Source organism: Petaurus breviceps, unplaced genomic scaffold (assembly GCF_028583685.1).
Source record: "Petaurus breviceps papuanus isolate PSGF00001 unplaced genomic scaffold, PetGlider_PUasm1.0 90977, whole genome shotgun sequence".
In the NCBI taxonomy this organism is placed as follows: Eukaryota; Metazoa; Chordata; class Mammalia; order Diprotodontia; family Petauridae; genus Petaurus; species Petaurus breviceps.
The window spans coordinates 17931657-17942999 of NW_027187391.1; the positions used below are offsets into that span (position 1 = coordinate 17931657).

Sequence of the window (11343 nt, forward strand, 5' to 3'; positions counted from 1 at the left end):
TTGGAATTTAGAAAGTTAGCAAGTAGGCTGACAGTCAATCTAGTACAGACTCACTCTGTGTCAGATTATTCTGGCCCGCTTGTCCAATACAAGTGTCACAGATATGTAGGCTCCTTAAAGTCTACTCATTATGGGAGGCAGAGCCAAGATGGCTGAGTAGAAGCACAAACTTGGTGTGGGCTCCAGCTCCAAACAATTCCACTACCTGTAAAAAAATGACTCTAAAAATTTAAAGCTACAGAAACTACAAAGTGACAGAGATAAACAAATCTTCTGCTGAAGACAGCCAGCAGGCCAACAGGAAAGGCCTAGTGCAGTGCCCTGGGAGCCAAGCACAGACCCACAGGAGCCACATGGTTGCAGCCCCAGGGAAGCCCTCCCTGACCAGCAGTGGTCAGAGCAGACTTCAGCAGAGTGAGTAACCAGCAGCTGTGGCAGCTTCCAGACTTCTCAACACATAAACACCAAAATAAAAGGTCAGTGTGGAGCTTTGTTGGAACAGGGGTCAATAGAAGAGTGCAGTTTGGGCTGATGTCCCACCCTCCACCACACCCCCCTCAACACCAGGACAAGAACCGGCGGAGGCACAGCAGCTGTACTCCATGAATGCCTCAGGAGGTCCTGGCCTGCAGAGTGTAGGGGGACCAAACAACCATTCAGAGGGTAATTGTTCTTGCTTAAACTGCTTGTATCTGGATCACTGTGACCAGTGAGCCAGAGATTGTGGGGGCTGTAAAGATGGCACCCTCCTAATATCTCCAGCAGCTTCAAAAAGTCCAGCAATTTGCAATAAAGCTCTCTCCATTCTAGAAGCAGAGTTCTACCATGGTAAAGAGCTCAAGGGTCAAGCAATTGGATGGTAATATGAGCAAGCATAGGAAGCAGAAACAGATGATAGAATCCTTTTTGGGGGACAAAGAGGATCAAGACATGGAGTAGGAGGAAGACAGTGAAGTCAGAACTCCTGCATCAAAAGCTTCCAAGAAAAATATGAATTGGTTACAGGCCTTGGAGGAGCTCAAGAAGGATTTTGAAAATCAAGTAAGAAAAGTGGAAGAAAAATTGGGAAGAGAAATGAGAAAGATGCAAGAAAATCATGAAAAGAGTCAACAACCCAACTGAAGAAAATAACACTTTAAAAAATAGACTAACTCAAATGACAAAAGAGGCCCAAAAGCCAATGAGGAGAAGAATGCTTTAAAAAGCCAAATTTGCCAGATGGAAAAGGAATCTCAAAAATTCACTGAAGAAAATAACTACTTCAAAATTAGATTGGAGCAATTGGAAGCCAATGACTTTATGAGAAATCAAGATACTATAAAACAGGTCCAAACAAATGAAAAATTAGAAAGCAATGTGAAATATCTCATTGGAAAAAAAAACCACTGACCTGGAAAATAGATCCAGGATAGATAATTTTAAGATTATTGGGCTACCTGAAAGCCATGATCAGAAAAAGAACCTAGACACCATCTTTCAAGAAATTATCAAGCAAAACTGCCCTGATATTCTAGAACCAGAGGGCAAGATAGAAATTGAAAGAATTCACTGATCACCTCTTGAAAAATATTCCAAAAAGAAAACTCCTAGGAATATTGTAGCCAAATTGCAGAGTTCCCAGGTCAAGGAGAAAATACGGCAAGAAGTCAGGAAGAAACAATTTGAGTATTGTGGCAACACAATCAGGATAACACAAGACCTTGCAGCTTCTACATTAAGGGATGGAAGAACTTGGAATATGCTGTTCCAGAGGTCAAAGGAGCTAGGACTAAAACCAAGAATCACCTACCCATCAAAACTGAGTAGAATGCTTCAGGGGGAAATATGGTCATTCAATGAAATAGAGGATTTTCAAGTATTCTTGATGAAAAAACCAGAGCTGAATAGAAAATTTGACTTTCAAATACAAGAAACAAAGAAGCATGAGAAGATAAACAGGAAAAAGAAATCATAAGAAACTTATTAAAATTTAATTATTCGCATTCCTACATGCAAAAACAATAATTGCAACTCACAAGACTTTCTTCAGTATGAGGATAGTTGAAGGGAATATATATGTATATATGTATAAATACATCTATATTTTTATATAGGATGGTGTATGTGTATATAAATATATATAAGAGTGTGGGCATATATATGTTCATGTATACATAGACAGAGGCACAGGATGAGTTCAATATGAAGGGATGATATCTAAAAAATAAAATTAAGATATGAGAGAGGAATTTATTGGTATAAGGAGAAAGGAAGAGATAGATTAGGGTAAAATATCTCACATAAAAGAGGCAAGAGAAAACTGTTACAGTGGAGTGTAACAGCAGGAAGGTGAAAGGGAATGGGAAAATCTTACTCTCATTGAATTTGGCTTAAGGAGGGATAACATACACACTCAGTTGGGTATCTTATAGGTGGGGTGGGGGATAAGAGTGGGGATAGAAGGGAGGGCATATTGAGGGAGAGGGTAGTTAGAAGCAAAAATTTTTGAAAAGGGATAGGGTCAAAGGAGAAAATTAGAATAAGTGGGGGGCAGGACAGGATAGAGGGAAATATAGTCAGTCTTGCACAATATAACAATTATGGAAATGATTTGGGTAACTAACCATGTAAAACCTATATTGAATTTCTTATCTTCCCAGTGGGGATGGGTTGAGGAGGGCAGAAGAGAAAAAATATGGAATGAAAAGTTTTAAAAACAAATGTTTAAAAAAAAAATTGCTCGTTCTTTTACCTGCTACTGGGAAATAAGATCTACAGGCACTGGGATATAGAAATACATTTTGCCCTACTAGAAAGTTAGCGGGGGTAATGAGGGAGGTTAAAAGAGAGAACAGATTAAGGGAAGGGATATTCAGTAGCCTTGCTATTTTTGGGTGGGAGGTAGGGGAAAGACGGGGAAAAAAATTGTAACTCAAAATTTTGTGGAAATGAATGTTGAAAACTAAAAATAAATTAATTTTTATAAAAGAGTCTACTCATTATGGCAAATCTTTAATAAACTTTGCTTTACTTTGAGAAAAAAAAAGAAAAAAGAAAGTTAGCAAGTATTTACTGTGGTCTTACTATGTACTGGGGATATATGGGGTATTAAGGAAGACTTGCACTTCCAGTGTGAGGGCTTGCTGAGTCCTTTTCACCTTTGGTGTCGGCATGGCACTCAACTTTCAACTGTGGTTCCAAGAAACTGCAGCATAGGCAGTGGCCCCACCCTAGCAAGCTGTCTTAGCAGATGGGCTAAACAAGTTTGAAGATAACCTTAAGGCCTCAAACTCATCAGTGAACTAGGGGGATGGCTATCCCAAGTACGTGAAAACCTTCCCTGGTGAAATGGACAGAGGAGAACAATGTGTTCCAAAGGCCATGAAGGCAGCTGAAGCAGGCACTGTGGAACACTTAGAACTTGGTCAAGCATCAAAGCCACCAAGGTCATCCATTTCATCCTGGGCCATAATCAGTCATTTTGACTTTTGTCCTGCCACTGAACCTCAATGAGAGTCTGGGAAGATAAAGTAAGGCTGACTGTACAACTCTGTCTCACTGAAATCTAATTCACTCTTGAGTCAAGACATCACCTCATGGTATCCCTGGTCCTCTTTAAAAATAAAGGACAAACGACAACAATGACAATTCTATTGCTAGGCCCTGACTGCATACCTGGAACACAAAGAAAGACAAAAAACAGAGCCGTTTGTCAAGGAGTTTATCTTATAATGGGGGAAACAACATGTAAATAACTAGGTATGCACGAGATGTGTAGAAATAAAGGAAGGATAATCTCAAGGAGGAAGGAAGCATCCAGTAAATGGGAAGAATATTTAACAGAATCAATATGTAATAAATCTGGAAAAGCTGACTGGAGCCAAATTATGAAGGACTTTAAATCCTAGGGTGAAGAGACAGTGTTTTATCTCCGAGGCAGTAGAAAGCCTTTGAATTTTTGAGAGAGGGAGTAACAGGGTCGGGTCTGTGTTTCAGGAATACCAATTTAACAGCTGTGTAGAGTATGGAGTGGAGAGAGAAGTGAATATAGGTAGTAGACAAATTAAGAAGCTTTTCTAGTAGATCAGGTGAAAGGTGATGAAGGCCTAAAGAAGGGCTCTGGCAGTCTGATGGGAGGAAGGCAGTGGATGCAGGAAACATTATGTATGTGGAGGTAGGGGTAGTTCATTCATTTCAACAATTCAATTCAGCCACTCATTACGTACCTTTTGTTTCCAGAAGCACCATTTTAGCTACTGGTATAATGCCAAGATTGGTAAGCCAGTAGACATATTTTCCAACCTACATTTGGTTTGCTATAGTTATAAAGTCACTATCTTACATCACATGATTCATGTCCCCTATTGTATCACGTAGTTATTTTATTCACTGAATATTTCAAGGACTATCTGTGTAATTGAATTTCTACCTTGGACAAATATGCCCCACAATTAACAAAAAGGATATTTGCTTTGATTTGGTCACATAAATAAGGTTTAACTCAACAAAAATGTCATTTGATTTCACATTTCCTTATTGAGTATAATCACAAAACAAACATTTGGTTAACTGCATTATTCAATTGAAACAATATTTGTGTAGATGGACCTTCTTAATATTGAAGCAGTTCTAATACAGAACATTAGAATTAGAAAAAACGATTATTATCATATTATCTTGTCCACTTGTCTCTAAAACCACACAAATTATATGTGTATATATCTGTATATATATATGTGTGTGTGTGTATATATATGTATCTGTATATATTCATTTTTTCCAAAATTTTATTTTAGACTCAAATTTCAGAACACAAATAGAGAATAGAAACAAAAACATATCATAAACTTAAATATTGGAAATTAAACACAGAGAAAGAAATAAAAGCATGTCATGTGCATAAAAAATGAGAGGATTCAAAATATTTAACAATAAATTTTCATTTCAAGAAAGTCTATATAATAAATTATACACATTGTGTTGAGAATTGTCCATCTTTTCTTTGCTTCCTTGTGAGTTTTCTTTTGTTCTCTTTTGAGTACTTTTTTACTTTGTTCTTTTTTTCCCTCCCCCCAAACATGCTCTAGAAGGACACAATAGAGTTTAAATATGTTTCTCTATAGCTATAAATATATATGTATTTATATACAGATACGCTTGGATATATGCATATATTTATGCACACACATGTATACTATGGATATAACAACACATGTATGCATGTAGATATACATATAAATATGTTTATTGTATACATACACACCTGTATTTATATGTACATGTATATATTACTTAACTAGTATTATAAAATAGTACAACAATAGAGAGTTATTCCTAATTCATGTTCTGGACTAGAATTGCTCAAATATTAAGAAGTTCCATTTATACAAATATTGCTTCAATTGAATAATGCAGTTAACCAAATTTTTATTTTGCAGTTCTACTCAGTAATGAAATGTGACATTTTTATTGAGTACATAGGTGTATATGCATATACATATGTAGTAATCCTGCATTGTATTACAAGTGAATTATTCACAAAAGCAACATTGAGCGTGGTCACACTTGAGTTTTCTTTGAAGCTCTAAAACCATTTGAATAATGCCAAGCATCTGAAACTCAGTTCAGATAACTGATCCCTCATTTCAGCATTTATTTTAGTGTTTACACATTGTAGGAAAGTAATCATTTTTCTTGAATTGAGTGAGATATTTAGTATCACGTAGCCATCAATGAAAGGTGGTGGGGTTTGCAAACAGTAAAAATTTCATTAATTTCATTTTATTTATTTTGGGACTGGATGTACTTATCACACCCAGGCTGGACATGCAGTGACCTCTCACAGGTTGACTCCACTGCTGACCAGTTTGGAAGCTTTGACTCACTCTTTTTCTGATCTGGGTTGGTTGAGCCTTTTAAAGCAGCCTGGTGAATGTGTTCTCTGGGGGACTCCAAATTGATGCTAGACTTAGTGCAGCTAGTCCTACTTAGGCTTAGAACTCCTGAGTTCAAGTGAGCCCTTGATTTCAGTCTCCCATGTAGCAGACATCACAGGTGTGGTCATCATGCTCAGTCATTCAATAACTTTAAAATATGAACAAGATGAGTAGCAGGGTGGTATAGTGGATTGAGTGCGTGATCTGGAGTCAGAAAGACTCCTCTGAGGTCAAATATGGCCTTAGATGTTTACTAACTGTGTGACCCAGTGCAAGTCACTTAACCATGTTTGCCTCAGTTTCCTCACCTGTAAAATGAGCTGGAGAAGGAGATGACAAACCAGTCTCGTATCTTTGCCAAGAAAACCCCAAATGGGGTCATGAAGACTCAGACATGATTGAAAAATGACTGAACAACAATAAAAGCAAGGTGGGTTTGAGCTCTGGCTCCTCTACCTATTCACCAGTGTGATCTTTGACAAAACATTTGGGCCTCAGTTCTTCCTCTGTAAGATGAAGGAGTCAGATTAGATGGATCATAAGATCATATATTTAGAGCTAGAAGGAATCTTTTTGTTTGTTTGTTTTTTGCGTTTTGGAGGGGAGAGGGTAGGGAAGTTGGGGTTAAGTGACTTGCCCAAGGTCACATGGCTAGTAAGTGTTAAGTGTGTGAGGCCAGATTTGAACTCAGTTCCTCCTGACTCCAGGGCCAGTGCTTTATTCACTCTGCCACCTACCCGCCCCACTACAAGGAATCTTAAAGGCCATGGCCTCCAAAATTCTGTCAAGCTCTAAATCTACAATCTCCTACTTTTAAAAATGTGCATCAAATAATATTTTAGCTCTTCAAAATATCAATGCTTAAATAATCTTGCCATGGAAGTGGAAATAGAGATATTCACAGAAGGTTTTTATCCTGAAACATGACTCTATAGGCCCATCGAGTTTCACGAGAAATGAAAGTTCACAGATTAGATCAGAAGAGAAAAAAGAGACTGATACTGGAGATGATGACAGGCTTTTAACAACAGGACCCTAGCAAGCAGGCATCACTATAATAAGAACACAGACCTATCTCCATCCATTCAATGTCATTTTACAGCATTTCAAGGAAGAGGGAAGATGAGATCTGCTTAGAGTATAAATCATGTCAAAAATAACAGCTAAACTCCTAAATGAATGCAGTAATACTTCAAGTCACTTTTCCCAGACTAGCTCACTTCGACACAAATTAGGACCATATTGTACATATGTTGTATGATGATAATATCCTGCCAAGCAAAAAGACATCTTCTTAAAATAGACAGCCATATTTCCTCAGGATATTGATCTAGCCTACTTGGAATTTTTTTAAGAGATAGAAAACTGAATAATATCATTACAACCATAAGAATTTGAGTGACCACTATTGTTCTATTCTATCTTCGCTTCTTAGTGTACGTCATTAAAATTAATAATACATACAAGTATGTATACATAGAGGCATATGTGTACATATAACACACAAACATATGTATACACAATATATATACACAAAATATACATTTGTGTGTATACAAATATTTATGTTTCTTACATATTGTAGTTTTACAATTATACATGTGTGTATATATGCTTATTATATGTGTATATTTATCAATATTATCATGCCAGTTTGAAAATGGAGAAAAAAGGCCTGAAAACTTGAAATTATTATGTGTTGAATACATAGAAATTCTGACAAACCATATACTCCAATGTCTTGTTATTGAGTTTGTTGTTTTTTGTTTACAATCCATTGATTCCCTATGCTCTGAAGAAGTATAATGTACGGAATGGTAGGATGAAGAGAAAAAAGAAAAACTCCTTGAGCACAGGAATTATTTCTTTTCTGTCTTTGTTCCCTGATGCTGAATATACAGTAGGTCCTTAATAATTGTTTGTTGAGTTTAGTTGTAGTGCACATTAGATTTAGGGAAGGACTCACAACCTAGTTCTGAGACATTTTAATGACTGACTTGGGTCCTTGTCCCTATACCTAATTTCTGAGTTAGTGTCACTTAACCCCCACCCAGAGTAAGCCTGGCTCTATTCTTGGCTCTAGGCCCTATTCAGATCCTAGTAAGGATAAATATAAAGATTCATTGATCTAAGTCTAGACAACAGCATCAAGTTGGTTTTAACTCCTAGTCTGACTAGCTTTGCATCCTTCTTTTAATAGCAAAACTTTTCATTGTTCCTTGGGGAAATGTCTTTTACCTTGTACTCCCATTTCTTGTAACTGGGTTGCAACCTTGGTTCCATATGTAACTTTTCTTTAAGATTTCTCCAATGTTTACATAGACAAGAATAGTCATATAATAATCATAGACAAGATAGGAAAATGAAGGGGGCAAGGAGAGCAAGATGAAGTTCTTTAGGAAAATTAGCAAAGGAAGAGAGAATATTTTCAGCTAAGGATAAAAACAAGATCTACATAAAGATCTTGGCATCTGAGCAGATCCTGATGGTGGCCTTATGATTTGATCAATGAGATGAATACAAGAAATATTATGGATTTATAACTAATAGGTGTTAAAATCAGATGAGCTGGGTTAAAGTCTTGGTTCTGACACTAACAGCATCAGTTTCTTCATCTGCAATATGCTGATCTACATAGAATTATTATCTTGGTAAAATAGTAATATTCACAGTTCACATTAACATAGTTCTTTAAGGTACAGAAAGCATTCCCCCCCCCAAAACAACCCTGTGAAATAATAACAAGATAATATTTCATTATCTCATATATGTGATTATAATGGGATATATAAATACACACATATATGTATATGTATATATATATATATATAATTTATATGAGATAATAATAGCATTATCTCCATTTTACAGGTATGAAAACTGAAAAGTTATTCCTGGGATAAAATACATCAACACTTAATAATAGTGAAGTACCATATAAATGTAAGCAATTAAGAGAATGAACTGATTTATTTTTTGAAAATTTGAGTGCCATTCTCTTTGTTTTACAATATTTGTCTCATTACCTAAAATTAGATAAATTTATAAAGGGCAAGTTTTCTTCATTATGTTCGATTTCTCAAAAGCACCTAAATGTTATGGGAACTCATAAAGAAGTCTCTAATGACAAAGATAGAATTGTTTTAGCTTGAAATTTAGAGCTCAAGTGATTTTTACATTCTGAAGGAGTGGTTCACATCTAATTTACATAGTTGCAGTTTTTAATGTCTTAAATAGGACATAGCTAGTTTTCAAGAGTCATTCTGACGGCTCCTACTTGTGAAATATATACATTAAATGTTGTTAACTAAGATTTGTAGTAAGAGTTGATCATTTAATGCTTAAATTTATATTTAGTTTCTAATATATTTAAATGCGTACATCTTAGTATACGTAATTTTCTTTTTCATTCCATAAGAAAAGGGGTTGTTGCTGTGCCATCTGTCAAAATGAAGAAGCTGCTTTCAATATCAGTGTACCATCATCCCAGACTGTCACTTTTAGGATATCTACCACCTGCTCAATGTTATCTTCTTTATTTTGGTGCAATCAGGGAAATTCTACAATCTACATGCTATATTTTATTTCTTCCCTCTTCCATCTCATTTCACTCTTCTCATTTTATCACTTGATACTTGTAAAGAGAGGGAAAAGGAATGGTCATTTGGGTAATGAGGACTCGGAATGCTTACCACTTGAAGCCAGATTGAATGATAGAATCTGATAAGGGTTCTGTTCTGTCCATACTCTCAAAACTCTGTCACTGTTTGTTGGGAGTGGCAAATTGCTGGGGGATGGAGAAAGGGTAGAAAAAAGGACATTTTGAAGTTGGGGACTTTCTGGATCTCTGCCAGAAAACTTGTTGAAGTTGGTATTTCAGTTTTGGATCAAAGAAGTCTTGTCCTTTCTAGTGGCTATGCCCTGAAGCCTTCCTTGAAGGAATCTTTGTATTCCTAGTAGTAGCCCAGCATGGTAATGCTCAATAAATCATTTCTTGAGTCAGTGTTATCTGGAAGCTTTGGAGGAATGAATTGTTGGAAGAACATTGTTTCCAGATAACTGAGGGTAAATATGCTAGGTAATGGAGCTCTGAATTCTAGCTTAAAAATATCTAAAAAGTAAGAAACAATTCTCTGACTTATTAAACAGCACATGGTGGATATAATTCACCATTTTACATGTTTTACTATCAAAACAAATTACTGTGAAGTGTGAATGATGCAACTGAAGATGTTGATATAGATGACATATAGCATAGGACTTACTGAATACTTATGCCAGTCATGAACCTAGAATTAACTTTCCTGAAAACTCCAATATCAGCTTTATTTTGGGTCTTTTTGCCTTTTTTTCTTTATAAAGACTGAATGAAACGTGGGCAGCTGTATGCCCTCCTAGGTAGTAAATACTATATGTCTTCTTTTTTACCCAACTAATTAGATGACCAATAACAAAAGCAGCTTTCTTTTGGGTGGTTTTATTGCCTTCCTGAAAATCCTCTTCCTGATTTATTAACACAATTCAGAATATTATCTATTATTTCTGCTTCACTCACCCAAGGGATCACAGGCACCTCCTTGTCACCACTCTTCCATTTCATTTTCCTTATTTGTTACTGGAGTGTGAAGAATTATCCTTTTTCATTTTAAGAATGTGTGCTGTGGTGTTTAGATAGGATTTGTTCAATGGTCTATAAATAATTGTCTTCCTCCTCCTCTTTCATCACCACAATGCTCACCATCAGGTGAATCAAATTCCAACTCCTTATTAGGCCACAATTTCCCCAGCTCTTCTTAATCTTTGCCTTTTAACAGAATTTCAGGTACAAACAACACCAAAAAAATGTACCTTGCATGCTGTAACAAGGTTGTAAGTCCTGTGTGGTGCTTCTCTTGTTGAGAAACTTTCTCATGCACTCTCTAATTTACTATTTTTGGTTTTCATTGACAGCACAGTTTTGACATGATATCAATGAGGTAATACTGGATGAATGAAGGATGGTGAAGCTGTTCCCTGACATTAACTTTCCTCCTACATCCCACTTTCCATGTGCAGCTCTGCCTGGTTTCAATTCCACAGAATAAGATGTTCCCATAGCAGGTATCATTAAATATCCAGATATTGGAGATAGATATATTATGGAGAAGGCAGATGGAACATCTCTTTCTAGAACAGCAAGTAGCTTATTATGTCTGCACTGTACAATATATGAAAGGGGGTAATGTATTAAATGACTAGGAAGATAGGAAGGGACCAGGTTTTGGATAGTTTTAATGTTAAACGTAGGAGCTGACATTTTATTCTATAAATAATAGATAGCTCATTGAGCAGGAGGGTGACATAGTTTTACACTTTTGGGAAATCACTTTGCTAGTGGTATAGTGTGTGTGTGTGTGTGTGTGTGTGTGTGTGTGTGTGTGTGTGTGTG

General features: G+C 36.3%; 1 protein-coding gene across 1 annotated transcript in view; it reads right to left on the reverse strand.

Annotated features, from left to right (window-relative positions):
• The window catches only part of LAMA2 (laminin subunit alpha 2), an 831335-nt gene that overhangs the window by 393311 nt on the left and 426681 nt on the right, over positions 1–11343 (reverse strand). The window lies entirely within an intron of this gene.